Here is a 6,426-nt window from a genome sequence, read left to right as displayed (position 1 = left end):
CATAGGAGGCTGCCCATCCCCTCAGAATATATAGCAGCCAATGGTTGCTGGAGGCCAGAGTTCATGAGGTCCTGCTTCTCCCCAGAGACATACAAGTCATTAGAGGTTACTGGAGCAGTATCTGCTGGTGAATTGCTGGTACTCCTGTAAGTAACTGCAGTTCAAACGGTAGCGGCATCAACTGGACTTGGGAAGAGTCACTTTCTTGGTACCCTATCTGAAATGGTATCTGTTCATCTCCTAGGAAATATTTGCATGCTAGGAGAATTGCGTCAACACTGGGGGAAGTTGGATTCTCCCCCTCCTCCTCCTCCTCCTCCTCCTCCTCCTCCTCCTCCTCCTCCTCCTCCTCCTTCTTCTTCTTCTTCTTCTTCTTCTTCTTCCTCTTCTTCTTCCACTATAGCTGTCTCCAGACACACCAGAGGAGGGCATCAGGTCCCATTACAGATGTTTGTGAGCCACTGTGTGGTTGCTAGGAATTGAACTCAGGACCTCTGGAAGAGCAGTCAATGTTCTTAACTGCTGAGCCTTCTCTCCAGGCTTGGTGAGATTCCTCTTAGCTAGGCTAAATTAGGAGCTCGCTCCTTTGACAGGTATATGGCCACAGATGTGGAGTGGGAAGGCTGGTGGGGAGGCAGAGGTCATAAGTTACAAACCGACATCATCCCGTTTCCCACTGAACATGGCATGAAACAAACCAAAAAGAGCCCCATCCCCCAGAACACAGCCTCCTAGGGGCAGGGCACACATTGCACATCAAATTTAACCTCCTGTGTTATGGAGACCCCTCAGGGCTTGCACTTGATCTCCTAGACACCCTAGGTTTAAGGGAGCTCTGTACGTGCGCATGTCATGAGATCTCCTGGCTCATGCCAGGTGCAACTCTTCCACCCTTCCCCAGGACCGTAAGAGCGTTAATTAGTAAGTTTGTAACTCAGGTTTCTGTTCAGCCTTCTATTCATTGTTAAAGTGAGAGGGACCAGATGGGATACAAAATGTATTATTTCCCGAGTTTTTGACTTTCTGGTTTAAAAAAAAATCACTCTGCTTGTGAAATTTGAACACATTTATGAAAAATAGCAGATGCCTATTAAATTGGACAATTATGCTTTGGGACTCAAAAGCTAATCAAAAGTATGGCTTTGACAGCAATTATTTGATCCTGCCTTCCCGAGGATATCTCGGATGCTCATTAACCAGAAGATGCACATTCTCTAGCACACACGCTCGCACGCTCGCACGCACGCTCTACTGGCAACAGGTATGAGTGTCTTTGTTCATTTCCCGCCGTCTCTGAACCATCATCTCAAGAGGATGAGAGAACAAAGCTGCAGAGGCTCCTGGCCCAGGGGAGGCCTGGGAGGGAACACTGGAGAGAGCAGTTCTCAAAGGTGCCTGGTTGCCCGCAAGCAATTTTTCAAAAGAAAATGGGGGTCAGATTCCATCGAGGAAGCCACTGACAGAATCCTCTGTGGCCCAGGACATAGGTGCAATGTTCTTTTCCATTCACCCTGGGCATGCAGGATTTCCTGTCTTCACCCCACCCAGATATGTAGCCTGCACACCACCTCCTCACTGGCTGTATTTCCTTTGCACCTTCTCTTGGCTCTGGGCTGCAATAAGGTTTCATTGTAAATGGGAAAACCCCAGGGTACGAAAGCTGAGTCTTAGCCGGTGCAGTCCTAGGAGCAGAAGAGCCACTATCACTTTCAGTCAGATGAGCTGTGACTGCCTGCAAACCCCCACCTCCCGCCCTAAGATCGAGCCCATTGGTGCTCCTCCATAGTAAGTCAGGCCCTCATGTAAGATTCCAGCCAGTTCCTCTTTCATACCTACTGCCAAGCTATACACAGCTCTGCTCAGGAGGTGCTAAAATAGACAGAATGTGGAGGGGTACCTGAAGGGGGACTCCATCATTGCAGCTACAGAGGAGTCGTCATCCATTTTGGGGGTGGGACTTTCTGACAAGACGCATCCGTCTCGGGTTCACAGTTCTGTAAGCGGCCCATCATTCACATTCCTGTAAGTAAACTCAATAAGCTTACTGATTTGCTTAGCTAGATTATGGTAGAGTGTTCCTTTACCTTACTCTGGGTATGAGTAGACATTTGTTTATGTCTCCCCACATAGAAATTATGCAGTGCCCCAGTAGGAGAACTCTGGACCCTGTCGGGTCGTCTACCCAACTTTCTTTCCCCTTCAGTTCATCGCTACCCATAGAGACCCACGTGCTACAAGACACACTGTCTTGACATTGGCCGCCATATGCTGGCTGCTGCAGTGACAGGGACAGGAGGAGCCCAGAATAAACTTGCAGCTGAGCCCGTCTCAGCCCAGTGACTACCGTTCCCCGCAGAGCTCCACATCAATGGATCGTGGGTTAGGGTGACTCAGTTGCAAGTGGGAACCCCTCCCAGTCCATAAGCCTTCGTGGCAGGTGGGTGGGTGGGGCAATTGTCTTTTGACCGCATTGGCAAATCCCTGCCAAGGGCTGTTTTATATTCTGACTGTCCACGATGGGACTTAATTGTAATGATTTGGTATTGGATTCCCCTTAACAATCAGGGGGAATGGATCCTGACTGTTCGTAAATGTGTTTACAAATAGTGCTTTGATTAGACTCTGGTGAGCAACTTCATCCTTAGCCAAAATCAAGGGGGCTCGCGGTGAGGGCAAAGGATCTTTGGCATGTAGGGCCTGGCCTTAACTTTCTAGTCTGAAGCGGTTTGCACAGACCAATGCTCTCTGCCCCAGAACCTACCTTCTACCGGTTCGTGGGAGAGCCGGGTCTCGTGGGTGGTGTGAGATCGATGGGACCAGCTAATGCACCTAAGAACTTAAGCCATGGTGGTTTAGCTGAGTAAATACCATCGATATTTGTATGATGTAATATATAATAACGACTTCCCTAAACATAGTCACTGCTCCAAGCTCCGTGCCTAGATGATTTAATCTGGTCCTCATTGTCTTTGTTCCCAGAGGCGAACAAGAGAGTTTGTTGGGCCTGGGTACAGAAAGCGTGAGTAAGGGGCGCTACCTGGAGAAATGTGGAGGACCCCCCAAAACAGCCATAATGGCAAGTCTTCACTTAGCAAGGAGGATGACCTCCCGACAGCCACGTAGAAACCCTCTCAATCCTCTCCTGCCTTTATACTCCAGCAGCTCCTGAGCCCTCTAGGTCCGGTGCAGTGGGGGCTGAATTCTGTACAAATATCTGGGAGGAGCTGCTGGAATCTCAGATAAGGGTCCAGCGATCCCCTCCCAACTTCTCTGAGAAACTATCAACCCTCAACAAACCTAGTTATGCTGGACTCCTAAAAGCAGCACAGCTGACCTCCCGAGGATGACACTGTTTTGCTTAGGGGACAGGGTTCTACGGCAGGGGTTTGGCTTGCTTCCTGCTTTGGGACCCACACAGAGGCAGTTAGGAATCAGCCAGGGCTGAGATTTCCTCCGAAGGCTTGACGGAGGAAGGATTCATTTCCGAGTCTACTTTTGGTGACATTTGAGTCTTTGCCACCTGTCAGGCTGAGGACTTCAGCTCCCAGATGGATAGTAGGGTGGAGAGGGGACTCCCCAGCTCTTTGTCACACAAAGAAAAGTGAGGGAGGAAGACCACCAGACAGAATATGCAGTCCTTCAAAGTAATTTTACAAGGGAGCTCTCATTACTTTGATATATACGTATATACATACATATCCATATATATCATATACATATACACATACACACATCTATCTATATCTATCTGTCTATCTGTCTCTATCTTTCTATCTATCTATGTCTGTCTATCTATCTCTGCCTATCTATCTATCTATGTCTGTCTATCTATCTATCTATCTATCTATCTATCTATCTATCTATCTATCTATCTATCTATCTATGAGGTCTAGATACCAGGAAGGGAGTTTACAAAAGGGTGTGAACATTGGGATGTGGTGATGTCCTATTAGGCCATCTTTGAGGTGGCCCTACAACCACGTCCAAGGTTAGGAGAGCATCTTGCAAACTGGCATGGGCTTCACCCATGCTCAGAGATTTTCACGTCTGCTGCAGTGCAGCTCCCTGAGAGGGTGACCCTCTGAGAGTTTTGTCCCCAACTTCCTTTCTTGGGGTCAGCACGAGTTAATGGAATCTGGCTTCTGAAAATGGTGCTGAGTTTCATAGGCTTTGGTGTAGAGCAACTTCCTCTCAGCCTTCTGCTCACTTCACCTCTCAGAGAGATCAGTCTGTCTGGTGATGCAGACGTTTACTGAGCATCCACTATGAAGCCACACAGAGCCTTCCGTTAAAGAGAGAAGATGTACACCTCTCGGTTTCCAAAGTGCTCCGAGGAGGTAGGAGGCCCATTTAGAGTGTGGTCTAGAAGCGGGGCTGAACAGAAGTCATTTTCACTCACAGCCCTGATGTCGTGAGTTGCCACTGGAGTTAGCACAGGCTGCCCTAGAATTCAGGACCCTCAAAGAAGGCAGCCAACACAAATCAAGAGGCCCAAAGAGCACAGTACTCATTTGGAGGTGGGGTAGCCTCTAGTAGGTGAAGGCTGCATGTGGGCGCTAGCTGTGTAGCTGTGTTTCAAGGCCAGTGTCCAAAAAAAAAGTGCTCTACCAACAAATGCCTCAGGAAGACTTATTGTGTAGCATATGTGGGCCTAGAAGGGACAGCACCAGGGAACAGACCAGACCAGGGGTCTCTGGGGTTGCTTTCTTTTTAATACCAAATGGCAAGTTTGGGGGCTCCCCGAGACCACCTTCAAGGTCACAGAGCTCCCCAAAGCCATGACTCTAACAGTGGTTTGTGTCATGGAAGCCAGCAGAGGAAAGAGGCCCACAAAGGTGGGTCCTCTGTGGTCCTTGCCCATCTGTGACCCTCCCCGAGTGGAGCCGTGGACTGCAGTGGCCTGTGACACCGCTAATTCAGAAACCCACCCCGGTGTTGACGTCAGGAGATCTTCCTGGGGCTCAGCCACGTGGAGATGGTTGATTGCCTGTGTGGCTGACCTCAGTCTCCAGCTTCTCCAGGAGTCAAGTTGATGCCACCGAGCCCATTGCCCTCCATAAATCACATTGTTAGCATAGCATGTCAGGTGTGTCCAAGACTCCGGGTAAAGAAAGACACTGCTATCAGGCGGGGCATTCCAAGGGCTCAGGGGTGGCTTCCCAGCAGCCACGGGCACATGACAAACTGCTCTTTGGCTAAAGTAAATCCATTACTGCTGTAGCGGCCATTTTCTCCTGCCTTGACGTGAGAATTGCTATCTTGAAGCGGAACAGCCATGACAACCCACACACTAGATCCGGCCTATTAACATCCCATTGCAGAAGAAGTAGGGAGGCCCCTCGGGCCCCTGAGGTTTAGGCCCTCATGCAGGAGGCCTCCCTAGTGCTGTCAGGAGCCCCCTCTCTCCCGTTAGATTTGATTACTATTCTATAAGAGGTAAAGAATTGGCTCAGGTGAGACTTTCTGGTGATGTAGCTGTTTAAGCATCACCTGTGGTCCCCGAGAGTGGTCACAGCAAAGTCCGTGGTCCACAACAGGGCTTTCTCGGGTCTGTCTTTGCTTGGGGTGAATAGACATTTCCCTGTATCTCTGCAGTACACAACTGCGCGTGGACAGCCCAGCTTCCTCCTGGTGTGTGCATCCCAGTGGGGAGCAGAGATCATTACATGCCCACCGCCGCTCAGCAGACAGATGATGGCAGAGTCAAGCAGGTAAAGGGGACAGAACGTCAGCGTTTGACGTGGGAGGCGACGTCTCGGACCCCTGCCCAAGAGATTCCTCCATTAGTGGGTCCTCACTGACTGCTCTATCTGGAATAGCAGCTGCCTGGGCTGCCTCGGTTCCTTCCAGCCTGCCTCTCTGTGGCCCACCCTGCTCTGAGGCTGGCTGAGTGGCTTCTGTTACAGGCTCTCTGCCTCCTGGGTGAGAACTGGACATTGGGAGCCTCTGGCAAGGGCTGGAGGGTGAGAGGAACATCAGGTCGGGGTACTCATTTCTTTATCTGTTCTTTTCTTCCTTCTTCTTCCCTCCTCCCCTCCCTTCCATCCCTTCTATTCATGACAGAAACTCAGTAGCCGAGCCTGGCCTTGAACTCACCACGTAGCCAGCAATGATCTTAAGCTTCCTGATCCTCCCGCCTCTGTACTGTCTCACATGCCGGGATTACAGGCATACACACATTGACTATTTTATTGGACGCTACCATCAAACCCAGAGTTGTGTGCATCACACCCACTGAGCCGCATCTCTAGCTCTTGGCTATGTCTTCCTTTATTCTGGGCTTCTCCTTAATGAGCCGCAGATGAGCTTGTGGGCTCTACGACAGCTCTCTCTTGGTTTTCAAAATGGCTCCTCCTCTGCCCTTTCATCCTCGGAGTAGGAACAGCCCTTGAGGCCAGTGTGCCTGACCATGCCCAAACGGGCCCT

This window comes from Rattus norvegicus, chromosome 10 (assembly GCF_021556685.1).
Source record: "Rattus norvegicus strain SHRSP/BbbUtx chromosome 10, alternate assembly SHRSP_T2T, whole genome shotgun sequence".
Taxonomy (NCBI): domain Eukaryota; kingdom Metazoa; phylum Chordata; class Mammalia; order Rodentia; family Muridae; genus Rattus; species Rattus norvegicus.
Note: the sequence above shows the minus strand (reverse complement) of the source record.